At 39.2% G+C, this 18,991-nt stretch overlaps 1 pseudogene; it reads right to left on the minus strand.

Moving 5' to 3' along the window:
- Positions 1-10,240: 10,240 nt before the first annotated feature.
- Positions 10,241-14,668, minus strand: LOC100616521 (trypsin-like; annotated as a pseudogene).
- Between the last annotated feature and the right edge of the window lie 4,323 nt (positions 14,669-18,991).

An 18,991-nucleotide genomic window follows, 5' to 3' on the forward strand; every position in this document is an offset into this window, starting at 1 on the left:
CTGGTGCCAGACAAAGGTGCCCTCTCTCACCACTTCTATTCAACATAGTATTAGAAGTCCTAGCCAGAGCAATCAAGCAAGAGAAAGAAATAAAAGACAACCAAATGGGAAGAGAGGAAGTCAAACTATCTCTCTTTGCAGATGACATGATTCTATGTCAAGAAAACCCCATAGTGTTGGCCCCCAAGCTCCTTCAGCTGATAAACAGCTTCATCAAAACTGCAGGATACAAAATCAATGTACAAAAATCACTAGCATTCCCATACACCAACAACAAACTGAGAGCCAATTAGAAAGTTAGTCCCATTCACAATTGCCATGCACAAACAAAAAAAAACCCCAAAACCTAGGAATACAGCTAATCAGGGGGGTGAAAGATCTCCACACTGTGAATTACAAAACACTGCTGAAAGAAATCAGACAAGACACAAACAAGTGGAGAAACATCCCATGCTCACAGATAGGAAGAATCAATATCATTAAAATGGCTATACTTCCCAAAACAATTTATAGATTCAATGCTATTCCTATCCAACTACCAATGACATTCTTCACAGAACTAGAAAAAATATTTTAAAATTTATATGGAACCAAAAAAGCAAGCCCAAATAGCCAAGGCAATGCTAAGCAAAAAGAACAAAGCTGAAGGAAGCAAGTTACCTGACTTCAAACTGTACTACAAGAGCTACAGTGACTAAAACAGCATGGTACTGGTACAAAAACAGGCACATAGACCAATGGAACAGAATAGACAGCCTAGAAATAAGGCTGCACATCTATGACATCTCATCTTTGACAAAGCTGGCACAAACAAGCAATGGGACAGAGCCTCTCTATTCAATAAATGGTGCTGGGATAACTGGCTAGCCAATGGAGATTGAAACTGGACCCCTTCTTTACACCATGTACAAAAATCAACTCAATATGGATTAAAGACTAAAATGTAAAACCCAAAACTATAAAAACCCTGGAAGACAACCTAGGCAATACCATCCTGTACCTAGGAATGGGCAAAGATTTCATGACTGTATTAGTCAGTTTGCATGCTGCTGATGAAGCCATACCCAAGACTTGGCAATTTACAAAAGAAAGATATTTAACTGGACTTATAGTTCCATGTGGCTGGGGAAGCCTCACAATCATGGCAGAAGGCAAGGAAGAGCAAGTCACATCTTACATGACGGCAGCAGGCAAACAGAGAGAGCTTGTGCAGGGGAACTCCTCTTTTTAAAGCCATCAGATCTTCTGAGACTTATTCACTATCACAGAAATAGCATGAGAAAGACTTGCCGCCATGATTCAGTTACCTGCCACCAGGTCCGTCCCACAACACAAGGGAATTCCAGATGAGATTTGGGTGGGGACATAAACCATATTAATGACAAAGACACCAAAAGCAATCACAACAAAAGCAAAAGTTGACAAGTGGGATCTAATTAAACTTAAGAGTTTCTGCACAGAAAAAGAAACTATCAACAGAGTAAACAGACAACCTTCAGAATGGGAGAAAATGTTTACAAACTGACAAAGGTCTAATATCCAGCATCTATAAGGAACTTAAGCAAACTTACAAAAGGAAAACAAACGACCCTATTAAAAAGTGGGCAAAGGACATGAACAAACCCTTCTCAAAAGAAGACATACACGTGGCCAACAAGCATATGAAAAAAAGCTCAATATCTCTGATCATAAGATAAATGCAAACCAAAACCACAAGGAGATATCATCTCACGTCACTGAGAATGGCTATTATTAAGTCAAAAAGTAACAGAGGCTGGCGAGGTTGCAGAGAAAAGGGAACACTTATACACTGTTGGTGGGAGTGTAAATTAGTTCAACCATTGTTGAAAGCAGCACAACAATCCCTCAAAGAGCCAAAAGCTGAACTACCATTCGACCCAGCAATCTCATTACTGGGTATATACCCAGAGGAATATAAAGCATTCTACCATAAAGAGACATTCCCACAAATGTTCATTGCAGCACTGCTCACAATAGCAAAGACATGGAATCAACCTCAGTGCCCATCAGTGACACACTGGATAAAATAAATCTGGTACATATACCCCATGAAATATAATGCATCCATAGAAAAGAATGAGATCATGCCTTTTGCAGGAACATGAATGGAGCTAGAGGCTATTATCAAATTAGCAAACTAACCCAGGAAAGGAAAACCAAATACCACATGATCTCACATGTAAGTGAGAGCTGAATGATAAGAGCTTATGAACACAAGAAGGAAACAACAGACACTGAGGTCTACTTGAGGGGGATGGTCGGAGAAGGGAGAGGAGCAGAAAAGACAACTATTGGGTACTGAGCTTAATACCTGGGTGATATAATAATATGTACAACAAACCCCATGACACGTGTTTATCTATGTAACAAACCTTTACATGTACCCCAAAACCTAAAATAAAACTTTTAAAAAAGCATAATTCAGTTCCCAAGAGATTTTTCCTGGATGTGAGATGATGTGTGGCTTAGAAAATATTCCTTTATTGTTTGGCTCTCTTCCCTACAAAATGTAAATTCTAATTTGGTTCCTCTTAAATATGAACTGGCATAATTTTGGAGAACAGTTTCTAAAAGTCAATAAATTTCCATCTGGCTCTCTTCTTCAAATATTCTTAGAGTACATCTGCTTTGCTATAAGTAAGCTGAAGCCATCCCATCTGGAGGCACATAGAGAAGCCATGCACAGGTGCCGTGGCCAAAAATCAAGCTGAAGTCCCAGCTGACAGCCAGTATCAGCCACCAGACCTATGAGTGAGGAAGTCTTTGAGATGGCCCCAAGCCCAGCCACCAGCTGCCTGCAAAGCATGAGAGATTCTCAGCAATGACTGCCTAGAGGAGCCTGGTCAAATCCTAAAGCCACGAGAAATAGTGATAACAAGTGATTGACATTGCTATATTCTGCTAAATTTGAAGCGGTTTTCTATGCAGTAATCAATAACCAGGACTGGAGTCAAATCATTTCCAACTCTACTCCGTTTTCTAATGGTGATAGGTGAAGCAAGTATTCCAAGAGGGTGATTCTGCCTGAGTGGTTCCGGGGTCCCTGTTGTGTCCTCCCAATCCTGAAGGACTGGAAAGCAATTTATCTGGGTCCATTAGTTTGCTCTAATTTCATGTTTAAGCCTCAATTCTGGGGAGTGGTGGCCTGATGGACGGAGGGATCAAGATCATCCAGAGAAGGGTTTGGCAGGGCAGTTTAAAGTGAGCATGAGGTGTGATTCTTTCCACCTTTAGGACTAAAATAGAAAAAGGATTAGAAAACGCTCCTATGAGAGAAGATGTTGGAATCTACAGTAGAAAAGATAAGAGTATGAGTGTTCATAATAAACTGCCTGTAATTCTCATGGTAGCCTCTGAAGCTTGATCATAATGAGCTCTGATTATGACACATTTTGTAGCCATACACCCTTGGGCAAGTTTCTTATCTCTGGCTTTATCAGTTTCCTTTCTTGTAAAATGAAAAGCCCATTACATCGATTGTTTTTAGGAAAGTGAAAAGAGTTAGTGTTTTTAAAGTGGCTTTGGACACTGCCTAACAAATAGTAAATGCTATTTAAATGTTGGTTAAATAAAATAAAATGACTGTAACTTTAGGATTCCCATATTTTCCAGGCTTTCAGTGACAGTAATTTATCTTATATCAAAATATTGTTGTGAAGTTCTTAAATCTTTATGATATTTTCTTGTTTATTTCTTTCTTTCTTTTTTTTTTTTTTTTTTGGTTAACATGGTGAAGAGCGTGGGCTTTGGAGTTGGCCTGATAGGGTTCAATTCCTATTGACTTACCAGCTGCCTTATCCTGAGAAGGACGTTTAACTACCTTAAGCCTCAGTATTCTAAGCTATAAAATGGAAAGATTAGTACTTACCTCATAAGATAGTCATGAGGATTAAATATTATTTAAAAACACTTAAGCACAGTATATGACACACAGAAGATAATAAATGTGAGTTATCATCACTATTACCTTTTTCACCTCTGCAAAACTCCTGAGTACTAGAAAGGAGAAAACCTTCTGGATGCTCCTGGTTCACAGGATTGTGTGATTTGGCTCCAGCAATGTCCTGGAACTGGGTCCCTCCTGAGGTCAGTGATTCAGAATTACTGGACTTCTTAGGTTTCAGCTCTTCCTAGCTCAATACCCCTCTCTCTAAAGAGAAAATGTATTACCCCCTCCAATTCTACTCATGTTTCACTAGGGACATCTCGTGACTAGCATGAGGCTCAGAAAAGATGTGGAGGGATGAGAGGATGGAGCAGGTCAGTGCTGGGAAGCCTCCCAACCTGAATGGGTTGCACTCATTGTCAACTGGCTTTCTTCCTGCAGATTAGGGTGGATTAAGGGATTTTTGTAAGGTGAGAAAGATTAATACTACATTTTATAAGCCAGACATCCTGGAAATTTCATTAAAGACAAATGTTATCTTTGTTTTATAAAACCCAACACCTGTTTATCAAGAAAAATGCAGAAAAGGAACAACATAAATATGAAACAACAATAAAAACCTGCAACTCCTTTTAGAGTTGCTCGCATTGACATGTCAGCCACCACAAAATGATCTTTTTCCTTTACCCCATTCTTTATATTTTTTCCCTCACCAAAAAAGTAAATAATTCTTTTTTCTCTAGTGATTCTCCTGCCTCAGCCTCCTGAGTACCTGGACCTGCAAGCATGCACCACCACACCCCGCTTATTATTATTATTATTATTATTATTATAGATACAAAGCCTTGCTATGTTGTCCAGGCTGGTCTCAAACTCCTGGCTTCAAGAGATCCTCCTGCCTCAGCCTCCCAAAGTGCTGGGATTGCAGACATGAGCCATTGCACCCGGCCAAAATTTAATAGTTGTTTATACTAAAATTTCTTCTCTTTATATTGCTGATGTGGTTTGTATTTCCTGAATGAATCTGGAGTAATACAATGTCTGAGGAAAAATCTTTGGTGGAACCCAGAGCTATGGGAAGATAAATTTTCTATGGTGTGAAGACACTTTATTTCTAATATTTGGTAACTGCTATGATTGACAAAGAAATATACCTTCCCCATCCTGCCTCATTCTTGTTACCCAGATGTGGGTCATCTTTTGCCCAAAGCCAGTGTTTAAAGTTCATCTAACTACTATTTTATTCCATTCTCCAAATCAGATTCAAAACTAAAATACAGTAGCAAAAATAAAAATTGTTCTGGACACTACACAGGAAACTAAAGAAAAGAATTTGTATTATATTACCACACAGCATAATTTTCTAAAGATCTATTTTAGTTATTTTTATTCTTTTTTGAAATTTCTTCCTAAGTCTATCCTACCTTACCTCTTTTCTTCTTCTACGTCTCTAATGTCTCTCTCTCTCTTTTTTTAAAAGATTATTGTCTTCTCCATTAGATCCAGCCTTCAGTTTGCATGTCTCACTCAGTAGAACATGGCAGGTAGCCATCCTGTGGGAGGGTGTAACTCTCCCATCCCATGTGGCTTATGAAGTTATTGATTGAACAAAAATGTAGCTGATTTGGGTTGAAAGAAGGGGGTTAAATTACATAGCTAAAAAAAAAAGAATAAAATATTTTGTTATGCCTTTTTCTCAAATGAAATGAGAGATTTTGTCTTTTTTTTTTTGGTAAACACATGTAAAACAATGTAATAATGTGGAGAACATGCTAAGCTACAGTGAAGAAAATTTATTTTTCCTAGACATGGCAGTAAATGGAAATTTCTTTATCGAGGGCAAAATAATCCTAGCAGTTAAACAGGAAGAAGAAAATGAAAAGGACTTCAGGGGATTAAGGAGGGAGTTACTGATTTCAAAACTGCAGTTTCAGAGTTCAAAGTGTTGATCATCAAAAACGGAAAATGTGATTTTGAAGTGAGGAAATCCCCAAAAGAAAGTTATATGATAATTCAATGGTGAGAGTCACATCGGAGCAGTGTCTATAATTCTGTATGAGTGCTCCTTGGAAAAGAAAATGGAGGAAGAGGCCCCGTGGGAGAGGCAGTTATGCGTAAAGAAACTTTAGAGGCTTGGAGAGGCGTTTCTCGGAAATCTGCCCAGCCTTTCCATTCTACATGCAATAGAGAGAAATGCAGTGGGGTGATGAGGGAGGCTTCTAACACGCCAGGACAACAATCCAGTGACTCCCAGGGAAGCATAATCTTTTGTCTTATAATTTTTTAAACTGCAGATATAGTACATGAGTGGTATGAGAAATTACCACAACACAAAGTTGTGTGAACTGTGAAAGTTCCCCTTACGAATGAAGACAAAACTAACTTTCCAACAGTTCTTCAGACCATATGGCCTTATATTTTCTGTTTGGAAAACAGTGTACTCTACTGCTATCAGATCTTTGAGCCAGAAGCTGGCCTTGGAGGAAACCTGTGGCCTTTCACTTCATGGGTCCCTCCAAGTCTAATAAGAGTCTCAGAGGCAGAGCTGGCAAGGGCTAAGAACACTGCAAATAATAGAAATGGACCACAAAAATAGGAAAGTCATTTAAAAAATGAACTTGGATTATGCACACGGACGTGTCCTTAAAAATAAACTCTGTTAAGTAATGAAGGCTTTGCATGGGGACTGTGTACATAAAATCACAGTAGACTGTTGAGGTCGTGTTAGAGCGCTTATGTAACTCTCAGGTAAGTTTCGATGAAGGAATTTGTGCCTTGCAGTGAGAAGATGAGATCAGTTAGTAAAGGAGAAAATGAAATGATTTATTCTGTAGAAGTTGGGACCTGGTTAAAAAAAATGGAGAAACTAAGAAATTATTGAAAACTATGATTTCTTCAAGATGTCTGGAAATCCTATAGTTTAGATGGCATACAAATAGAAAGTGGTTAGACTGAGCTAGTCAGAATAAATGAGTATCTCTAGGACTAAGACTATTGTATTTGTGCCCCATCAACAAATTGACATTTTAAATTGACTTTTAAAAGTGAGACTAAATAATATGAAGATAGAAAATATTTTATTTTTTAAAGACCTTTTAAAATTTGATTTCAAACCTAAAGTCACTTTCCATGAAAGATAAATAGTGGTGTTACAGCAAAATAATAAATTAAATAAGATTTATAGGGAAAAAGAGATAATTTATTTATAGAGATAAATTTAGCAATTTATCTTAAGACAAATGTTCTTATATAAATATTCTTGAAGCCCTCCCTACTCCTAAGCTTCCATTTGTGAATTTTTTAAAGACTTTATTAGTCAGATATTCTGTTCCTTGCAACTTCTTAAGAGATGTGTTCACATTTGTACCTTTTCTTTTAACTTAAACGCTTATTTTATTAGGGTGAATTTATAAAAGCTAAGTTGTTGTTTAAAATGGCATATGACATATACAGTTTAATAAAAATTCACAAATTGTAAAGCATTAAACAAAATAAGAGACTGAAAATGGCAAGAATAAGTACTAAACAAACACTATTGGATAACATAAAGGATTAATAATTTGTTTGCCTTTTTCTTTTCTCTGGACCTGCCCTGATCTCTCATCTTCTGTGTATCTCACACTTCCTGTTAAGTCTTGGAACCTTCCCTCTATCTGGGGTGGGAAGGTGAATAGGTAGGTATTGATGGTGGTGATTAAGTGGAGCAGAAAAGTATTTCAGAGGGAACAGAGAAAACTTAATCTCATTTTGTTCAAGGCGGAAGCCCAAGATGTTTTAGTTGGGGTAGATATAAGGCTACCTATTTACACAAAGAGAGCTATATATGAAATTAATTTAGATTATACACAAACATAAAAACAATTCAATGAGAACAAAGGAAATAAGACAAAAGGTTAGTTGTGATCAAATATTTGAGAATGTTGAATGCAAGGCTAAGAAATTTTGGCTGCATTTTAGGGGCAGTGATAAGGCAGTATTAAGAGCTCAGCTTTTCTCTACAAACGTGCCATCCATACTTACAAAAGGATAGAAAATTGCTAATGGGCATGTATACTTTTCAGTACTCTCCTCCTCTGAAATATTTATTATGGACTGCATGTTTGTGCCCCCCCTCCCAAATTCATATATTAAAAATTTAACCTCCAATGGGATGGTGTTGAGGTGGAGTCTTTGGGAGGTAATTAGGTTTAGATAAGGTCTAGAGGGTGGCCCCCATGATGGGATTAATGTACTAATTTGTAAGAAGAGAAAAAGGACTAGAACTGGCTCTCTTGGCCATGAGTGGATGCAACTAGAAGATGGCCATTAGGAAACCTGGAAGCTATCCTCACCAGACACCAGACTACCTGGTGTCTTGATCTTGGACTTCACAGGCTCCACTGCAAGAAATAAGTGTCTGTTGTGCAAGCCGCCCAGTCTGTGATATTTTTGTTATAGCTGACTGAGCTGCCTAAGATAGTACCCTTCCTTCACCTTATCACTGAACCACAAATAAACTTCGATTTCCAACTGCCTGCACCTGTACCGTTCTGTTTTCTGATCCCAGTGTGTCTTTTCCTTTGTCTCATTCCAGATAACAATGAGAGTCACGTGCAGGGTCTTCTGCTCCAAGCCCTCCTTTCAATGCCGCACAGAACAATGAAGATTTGAGGGACGACTCGTGGAAGAACTAAAGCCAGAGTCTGTGATGCACTCTTCAAACAGGACTGAAGAGAATAGATAATACATCTGTAGCCATTTATGACCTCAAGGCGCAATATCTATTTTCTGCAAACTTATCTGAATTTGTACCTTTTTGTTTCTGTTTGTAGTTTAAATTAGTACATCATGTGGGCTGGGATTTGGGGGAACTTGTGGTGAAAAAGGGACACAGATTGTCTCCAGAGACGAGGCCTGCTATAGCAAATTTCTAGTTGGAAAACAAGAAAGATCTTGGAGGAAAGGAATATACAGGTAGGTGAAACCTTGGAAAACACAGGAAACCTGTGAATTTTAAATATTTCTGCATCTACAGGTTTCTGCTACCTAGCTTCCCAGAGTTTCAGATAGATTGAAGAAAAAGGAAAGAAAGACCATTCTGTTCTATCAGCAGCAATCCACTGGGAATGCCCACTTGGGCTTTATCTTAGCTTTACTGTGAATATTTTGAATGATTTTGGGCAATTAATTTAAATTTTCTGCATTTTAGTGTCATTATATCTTGTAAGGTATGAATGCATGATCTACCATAAAAGTTCATGTTTTCAATTAATTGATTTTTATTTTTAGAGATAGGGACTTGTGTCTCCTAGGCTGAAGTGCAGTGGCACAATCAAAGCTCACTGCAGCCTCAAACTCCTGGGCTCAAGTAATCTTCTCACCTTAGCCTTTCAAGTAGCTGGAACTACAGGCATGCACCACCATGCCCAGATAATTTTTTAATTTTTTGTAGAGGCAGTGTTGTCCAGGCTGGTCTCTTAACTGTTGCCCAGGCTGATCTCAAACTCCTGACCTCAAGTGATCCTCCCAACTTGGCTTCTCAAGGAGTTTGGATTACAGGCATAAGCCACCACACCTGGCCCCAGAAATGCAAGTTAAAATACATACTGTGGCCAAATCTTAAAACAAAATTTATCTGACATATTTTTAGAGCTCTTGATTTTGTAAAAAAACAAAATATGGTGGTAACAGTGACCTCTAAGCTTGTTCACCTTTTTATTCTCAGTGTATCACATAGAGTTTGGCATATAGTTGGTGATCGGTAAACTTATATTGATTAGGTTGAATTAATGACTAAATAACTGTATTAGTCCATTCTCACACTGCTATAAAGACATACCTGCAACTGAGTAATTTATAAAGAAAAGAAGTTTAGACAGCTCGTGGTTCTGCAGGCTGTACAGGCTTCTGCTTCTTGGGAGGCCTCAGGAAACTTATAATCATGGTAGAAGGGAAAGCAAACACATCTTCACGTGGATGGCAGGATTAGGGGGGTGCTACCCACTTGAAACAAGCAGGTTTTGGGAGAACTCTATCACAAGAACAGCAAGGGGGAAGCCTGCCCCCACGATTCAATCACCTCCCACCAGGCCCCACCTCCAATACTGGGAATTACAATTCGACATGAGACTTGGGTGGGGACACACAGCCAAACCATATCAATAACCTTTCACATTTTCTCAATATAATAGTTTGACCCTATGTCCATCTTCTTAACAGCTAGTTTCAAGAGAAAGTTAATCAATGCCGACAGGGACCATTCTTGAAAAGACGTGGTACAAGACAGTATATTTTTATTTAGATACTGTTTTTTGGCATAGAAAGAAGGTAAAGTTGATGAATAGGATATGGAACATGAAGAGATAAAGGTGTTTAGTTGGCAGCAATGGTCTGCTGAATCCATTTCACGTGGTTGCAAACTTTAGTGTAGACTCCAGGTTTGTTCTTCTGAGGACAACCATAGCCCCAGGAGACAATGCCCTGGAGTTCTCCGTTGCAGACCACAGGACAACCAGAGTCACCCTGGGCAAAAAGGAAGGGATATTCAGAGATCTTATTTATGCCCAGGTGGGAGAATGGGCCGTAAGATGTTCTTCCATTGTGCTGGAGCCATTGTCCCACACTGCTGATCCAGCATGAAGCACTTTCTCTTCCTCTTGAAACCCTCCAACCCTCAATCTACTTACTATATCAGTAGTTAGTCTTCCTTATACCTGATTTGGGCCCCTTCTCTTTCCTTGGTAGGCCAATTGGGCCAAGAGGAGGTTTCATGCTGCTTAACTAGCTCTGCTCCTTCCACTAGAGTTCCTTTCCACAGTTTACCTCCTCAGAAGGGCACTTAGAAGTACTATTTGCACACCATCTTCTGTGCATCTTTTAACTCTTAAACCTAGACATTAATACAATAAAAATAAAATATTTAATTTGTCCCAAGACTATCCCTCACCTCTCACAATCAGTTATAGGGACAGTTTTACAATCTTCTGTGTTTCTGAAAAGGGGAATTATGGTGGAGAAGACTAAGAATGAGCTGGAATTGAGAAGCAGTACAAAGAAACTAACCTGGCAAGAGTCCTTTCAACCCTCCAGGAATCCCAGACATATCATGTTTGTAGTAATCTTGCCTGGGTAGGCTGTGCAGCAAGCAGTGTTAGAGAGAATGGGAGCCTTCAGACACTGCAGGAGATCAGGGTAGTTGGCTGTGGAGTGGAAGAGTAAAAAATGCAAGATTACTCATGAGGTTTCCAAAAATTTCTTTCTCAATACATCTCCCCTCTTCCTCAATACTCTCACTCTTTCTGTCAATTAGCCAATGACTTCTAATTTGAGAAAACAATACTTTCTTTTCTAGAAGCTTTCCCAAATGGTTCTAATCAATGAATTGTTCTTTCTCTGACACTAGCATCAGTGACCACAGATCTCCCTTTTAGTGACTTTATTCCTCAAGCAGGTATATGTTCTAGGCAAGACCAAATCCCTGAGTCTTTGTTTTGTTTACCTCCTCAGTTTATAGTTCTCTGCCCATCACTAATCACACTTCAGTTAAATACCCTGATATCTTCATAGTACTTCATTATTGTGTCTTCTACATGGTTCCAGCAAAGGAATCTTCTTCATTTCAATTATTAATAGTATATTTCTGAGATTCCATGTATCCAAAAACTATGCTCTGGGAACTTAACCTTAAGTGAGTTTGGACTAGCTGACTTTCCACATGTCTTTCAGCTCTAAAATTGTCACACTTGTACTTCTGTTTCAGACGACACTTACTGCCACTGCTCAGGGTGTTGCCCCAGCCAGAGATGAGGCACTGAGTACCAGCCGCTGCACAGGATCTTGGCAGAGAGATGGTGGCCACTTGAGAGCTGATGGTGGCGGCTGAGCTCAGCTTAATCAGCATGATGTCATTATCAATGGTGGCTGAGTTATACTTGGGGTGGCAAATAATCTTGGCTGCATTTATGAATTGTTCATTGCCTTCATAGACCTTAATGTTGTATTCTCTGAGACGCACTTGGATTCGGCTGGATTAAAATATATAAGAGGTTCCTAAGTATCTAGCTTGAGCTATTTCCACTCCTCCTGACCCCCCATTTATGAGGATAAACACAGACACCATCCTTTTCAAGCAATCAGTCACACAGTAATTGTGCACTTAAGGTAGCATTCTGCACCACCACATGGTACAGGTTAGAGTTTTCCTTAGGAAAGTGTCACTGCAAGTGCAGACTCACTGCCCACCATCTTGTTAGAATAGTAAGGAATGGGAATGAGAACTGAAGGACTTGAATAAAACAGTTGGAGATAAAAAGGAAGTTGGTGGAGATTGATGAGCACTTGCCATTTCTCTCTGGTTGGGATCACCAGTTATCACAGGGAATGAAGCAGGAGTCAGAGAAATGGCAGAATGTTAAGGGAACAGAATGAATCATGCATATTTTTAATGTTGCACTGTAAATTCTCTGTATTTTATTACCTCCATATACAGTTTATACTGGCTGAGCTACAGTAATTAGCACTATGTACTGATTCATGTCATAAGCTATTTCTAGGGATAGTTCGTCACTCACTATTTCCCTTCCATATCTTGAATACCATCATTTGGGAAGACATCAGGGAACCCTGAAGGGTACCTCTCCATGCAAACCCCCCTTTATACATCAGATAATGCCTGAGAAAATAAGAAGTCTCTGGAGGTCTGAATGCCTCACCCTCAAGCACAACTCTGCAGTTTACTCTGGATTGTGTTTTGTCAGGGATAGAGGATTAATTAATCTTAGTGCATAAGAAAGTGAGTATCAATGACTTACGACTTATAGCAGTGAGCCGCGGACACCTCCCATTTGTTATTGATGAGGGAGCCACCACAGAAGTGATAGCCAGCATTCAGGGACCCTGATAAGGGACAGCATTCCTCTGACAGGTGTAGCCCCCAACGATCTTGTCATCATCATCACTAGTGGGGAAAGCGGCTGACAGAGGAAAGTTGGGAACTATCAGTTAAACAGATTCATCTTAAAGTTTCTACAATACCATGAAAAGTTTTCTCAGATTTACCAAAAGAGCAGAACGTTCTCTTGTCTCACATAATCAGGAAATGGTGGCTTTAAGGTAATTTGGGGGGGAAATTTATTATCCCATACCTTTAAATTGTACCCCACTTATAACATTATAACTATCTATTTTTTAATTTATGCTTTAACTTTGATAAATGCATTCTTTTTTTAATATATGTACTATTCAGACTCACACACACACGCACGCACACACACACACACACACTCAAAGATCAGAAACTCTTGACACAGTAAATGTCCTGGATATCACTTCCTGAAGGCACAAGGAAACTTTTTTCACAGAACTCTGCTCCGCAGCCATACAGTTAGGTATAATGCTTTTCAGTAGTCGTGCTGATGTTGGTTTGTGGTCGTTGGTGGGATGTTGGTATGGGAGAGAGAGCCCCATACAGTAACAGAAAGGAAGCTTTAAAAAGGCACCTGAGGCCGGGTGCGGTGGCTCACGCCTGTAATCCCAGCACTTTGGGAGGCCGAGGTGGGCAGATCACGAGGTCAGGAGATCGAGACCATCCTGGCTAACACAGTGAAACCCTGTCTCTACTAAAAATACAGAAAATTAGCTGGGCGTGGTGGCGGGCACCTGTAGTCCCAGCTACTCAGGAGGCTGAGGCAGGAGCATGGCATGAACCTGGGAGGTGGAGCTTGCAGTGAGCCGAGATGGCACCACTGCACTCCAGCCTGGGTGACAGGGCGAGACTCTGTCTCATAAAAAAACAAAAAAAAAAACTAAGGCAACTGAGAATTTTCTAGTCTGGAATGAAATTAGAGATTTATATTTTTGCTCTCCTAATTTCTCTTCTTGATTCCAGTCTAGAATTTTTATTAAGATCATTTTACAGAGCATTATAGGATGACCCTCTTCAGCCTTTCCTCTTATGCCAATTATCTTTCCAACACTTATGAATTTATTCAGCTTTTAAAGCCTAGCCCACTTTATATCTTGTAGCTCCAAACGTTTGTGATTATATTTTAGGAGCCCCATTGTTCTGATATTTTTAATAGTTTTAGGAAAGAAGTTAGCAAGTGTGTAGACAGATGCATTGAATTTATACCTAACTTGAGAAAATGTAGTATTAAGTTTTAGTCGTATAAAATTTAGTAATATAAAAGGAAAACTCATCATTTTTCTATTATATTCATGATGAAATGACATGTTACTTTACACCAGAGAGACATCCATGGCAAAAATATAAAACACAGCCCGTAACTTTTATTCATGAAAAAGAAAATTGCTTTTCCCTTTGGCTTTATATCACTAGCCCTTTAGTGTGGAGAAGATGCAGGCTCTGACACCTGCAGCCTCTGTAAGAGCACAGGATTAGTTTCAATTATTAACTCCAAATTCTTGGAAAGATCAGGATAAGCGCCTCCTTAATTTGGGCTTTTTCCTTTTCTCTCCTTCTTCCTTAATGTTACCCAGAAGTTGAGAGCAAGTCCTGTGTCTTTATATCTTCTACCCTGATCACTTTTGCTCACTGTGATCTTCCTCCAACAAGTGAAATTTAATTATCCACAAACATATGTATTTTGCACTGTTGTTTCAATATTTTAAGCTTCTTGAATACAGAGACCAGATTCAACATTCATTGTTGTCTTCCAGAGTATAAAGTGCAAACTTAAGTTTATGTTTGACATCCGCTGATTCACTCATTAAAAGATACTCACCAGCAGCTCACAGGAGAGCAAGGAAGATGAAGGTCTTCATGGTTGCTCACTTCACCTGGACTTGGAAATAGGATGACAGCTTTTCTTCCACAGCTATTTATACCAACGGACTTGTCTTGACATTCATGGCCACAAGGGCCAGAAAAGTGATTTCACTGTAAACTCACAAATCTAAATCTAAATTCTGTGACAGATGCAAGATAACTCAACATAAATTTTGAACATTAACATTTGCCTACTTTTCTAGAGGGTCATGGGACTGAAAGTAATAAACCCACCTGGTAGAAACTGTACCCCATAATAGGTAAGTAAGGTGGAGTAAGGTCACAGGACAGAGTTACAGGTGTCCAGATTCCCAGATAAAAAATCTTAAGTAGTTGGGCATATCAACTGTATATGTTTATTCTAAGAACGACTGCACTTTTGAAGTTTCATAATGTAGACTCTTTTACAATTATATACTTTGTCTTTTGACCGCTCTGGTCTTATATATCCATGTTAGCTTTTCTCTTTTTTAAATTTCAACTCTTATTACAAATTAAAGGGTACATATGCAGGTTTTTTGCATAAGTAAATTACGTGACACCCAGGCTTGGGGTCCCAACAACCTCATCACCCAGGCAGTAAGCATAGTACCCAACAGGTGGTACTTCGCCTTCTCATTGTTAAAGGAACAGCTTGTTTCCCTAAGAAAAAGAAGATTGCTTTAATTGAACTTATAATAGAGAAAAAGAGGAAAGTTAAAAAATGCTAATAACATAATTATCTTGAGCTTATAATTATCTTGAGCTTACTGTACTTATTCTAAGTACTTATTAAGTCAGTAAGTACGTAGAATACTGACATACACAGCAAACTGTGTATGTCAGGGATATTTTAAGTATTTGCCCATATTAATTTAGTAATCTTCACAACAACCATATAAGATACCTATTATAATTTCCACTTTACAGATGTGGAAACTAAGGCACACAAAACTGTAGGGGATTTGACCAAAATCACATAGCAAATACACGGTAACACCAGCATTCCAACCCAGAAAAATCTTCCTTCAGAGTCTGTGGTCCTGATCACTATGAAACACTTCTCTCAGTAAGTTCACCAAAATCTGGATGCCAAGATAATGCAAAATTCTTGGACAATGATAACACAGCTGAAATTTATAAAGTATTTACTATGTGTCCAGCACTGTGGAAGTGGATTACGTGCATCAACTCATTCAGTCTTCACAAGCAGCACCGTAAGTGTTAAACTACAAATTTCACCATTTAAGAGATGTGGAGAAAGAGGCTAAAAGAAGTCAAGTGAGTATATCAAAGTTTCATAGCTGTTAAGTGGCCAATCTATGGTTAAAACTTAAGCAGCCTCACTTCAGGGTTCATGCCCTCAACAGTGATGCCGTGAATATAATAAGAGAGAACAGGGCTGGGCGCAGTGGCTGAAGCCTATAATCCCAGCACTTTGGGAGGCCGAGGTGGGCAGATCACGAGGTCAGGAGATCAATACCATCCTGGCCAACATGGTGAAACCCCGTCTCTACTAAAATACAAAAAAAAAAAAAAAAAAAAAAAAATAGCCAGGCATGGTGGCGGGCACCTGTAGTCCCAGCTAATCAGAAGGCTGAGGCAGCGGAATCGCTTGAACCTGGGGAGTGGAGGTTGCAGTGAGCCGAGATCATGCCACTGCACTCCAGCCTGGCAACAGAGCAAGACTCTGTCTCAAAAAATTAAAAAATAAAATAAGGAAGAACAGTTTGAACTCTACAAAACTAATGGCTAACTTCAAGGACTATTTGGAATTTTGGAAAATCCAAGAAATAGGTTGCTGGAGCAGGAATTTTCAGAATTAATGCAACATGACAGAAGCATACAGTTGAGTGAATCTCAGTGAGAAGTAACTCCTGGCCAGATGTAGCTAGATTTGACATCTATGCAATATATTTGAAATGTCCTATCAGGATCTATTTCTGCTTAAACAAATTATCACTCCTGAAGTAGTTTCTGCATCTTTTACATTTGAACTATTACTGCTGTCAAGATGACTTACTCAACAGCAGAGTTTCTCAACCTTAGCACTAAGGACATGCTGGGCCAGATATTTCTTGGTTGTGGATAACTGTCCTGTGCATTGCAGGATGTTTATCTGCATATGTCTGGTGTCTGGAAGAAAACAGCAATACCTTTGTCCCCCAGTCATAACCAACAATAATGTCACCAGACATTGCCAAATGTCACCTGGGAGGCAAAATCATCCCTAGTTGAGAACCAGAGCTCTCAGGGAGAAAGAAGGGAAATGGGACTTTGCTTCTAAGGTGATAGCCTTTAAAAAGTGCCTTGAGCTGTGGGACAATATAGACACTCAATAACTATTGAATGAATGGCACCCAAAGTGGGGAGCTGCCTTTAATTGATTCCTAAAAATTAGAAAATATTCAGGAGTAAGGAAAGGAGCGGTGCCCAGAATGGGGAAGGGGGAGTCTTCTTAGCTCGTTCAATATTTTCCATTGCTGATACTTTAACCTATGAGGTGATAGAACTTGTTTAAATCTGCATCATTCTTGGAACTTCCCCAGAGATTCTTCAGAGATCTTGGCCCATATAAAAAGTATAGCACTGTAGAGCAGAACTTTTTAGATTAATTGGCTCATGTACTGTTATGGCCTAGAAAGCTGCCTCTAGTGTGCCCTGGGCTTGATCATTTGGACTCCTTCCAGGAGCGAAAGAGTGAGAGTTGCCAGATTGGGGGTAGGTGATGTGGGTTGTCATCTAGGATCAGTTGCAATTTCACACACAGGAAGTCCTGAGACAGGAAAAGTAGTCCCGTCTGGCTACTGGGATGGTTCTGTAGCCATCTAAAGCAGTGGAGGGCATGTGAGGAAAATTTTAAACGATGGTTTCTAGACTTCAGTTTCCAGACTTCAGTTATTTCCAGATCATTCTTTTACTTTTTTTTTTTTTGCATGTAAACCACTTACATTTTGATTTTTAAATAGACTTCTTTTTTTTTTAGTCTCTTTTTAAGCAATGACATCGACATTTCTTGTGTTGGTGGCTTTTTTATCTAATGCATACTAAAATGAACACATGCTTTTCAAATAAAAATGCTCATCTGAGTACTACCTAAAATTATGTTGAGGACTACTAGTGATGAGTCTACCAGCCTTCGAGAAACATAGTGTTAGGTAGATGACTGGGGAAATGAGGGTGGGCACCCTCATTTCAGGATCACTGATGGTGGTGGCTGCAGTGTTGCCTGTGAGTGGAAGGGGTGTGGAGCAGAGTGGATCAGGATGTTAAGTGAAAGTGATTAGGAGAATGCTCCCTGCAGAAGAGGCTGAGTGAATACAGGATTAGCATGAGGTGCCTTTGTACATATGCATGTCTATTTGCCATTTGTGTGAACACATCTGAGTCAAATACCCTTACATTATTGTGTAGGAGCTTGGACCTGTAAGACATATTGGGTTTCTGAGATGCTGTGAGTCACTTTATAAAGCATGACACTGGAGAATTGGGTTGAAAATTCTCAGACTTGATAAAGTATTTTTGCTGCATTTTATATGTGCAAAACTTCTGTTCCCCATGACATCAATAAATTCTTGTTTGTAATCAATACTGAACATGCTACAATGTGTGGGGGCCTCCTTCCTCAGCCTCATCTCACAAGATCCATCAGCTGTGGGGAATGTCCATATTTTTTCTTTTGCTCAGCAGAGTGGGTCAGTACCTATACTTCTTTTTCAAACTTCAAACACACGGTGACCCATAGGCAGATGCCAATATTTAACTAGTCTGTATTTGTCACCTCTTTTTCTCATGCACACGACTTAGTGGCTTTGGAAGACTATTTGAACTTGTGCCTAACTTAGGGGCTGATTAGGTTCCAGCAAATATATTAACATTTGTATTGGCAAGAAGAAAAGGCTCCAGACTCCAAAGGCAATTTCATACTCTTTTTCTCTATAGACTTTTGTTCTTAGCTTCTCCAGCCACTTTTGTACCTAATACATCACTAGATCATGCTGGCTTTTAACCACTCTAGTGTATGGAGGCAATTTTAAGTAAAACTTCTTTTCCTGAAAAAAATGAGTACGAACACACACACACACACACACCATAAGCAGTCAGGGGGAAAAAAAGTGCAAAAGAGAACAAGGTGTAAAGTATATGCTTGTGAACCTGGAAGTCTACATTAAGCTGAATTGCTAATCTTTGTAACATACAGAAAATCATTATTAGTGAATAGGATGACCTTTCTTGAGAAATTGAACCCTAGAACCAGATCTAAGTTTTCTTGAGAATGCTGCTCAAGGATGGAATTAGTTTGGAGGCATTTTCACTCTGGCTACATGTGATTCTCTCCA

Source organism: Pan troglodytes, chromosome 6 (genome assembly GCF_028858775.2).
Source record: "Pan troglodytes isolate AG18354 chromosome 6, NHGRI_mPanTro3-v2.0_pri, whole genome shotgun sequence".
NCBI classification, from domain to species: domain Eukaryota; kingdom Metazoa; phylum Chordata; class Mammalia; order Primates; family Hominidae; genus Pan; species Pan troglodytes.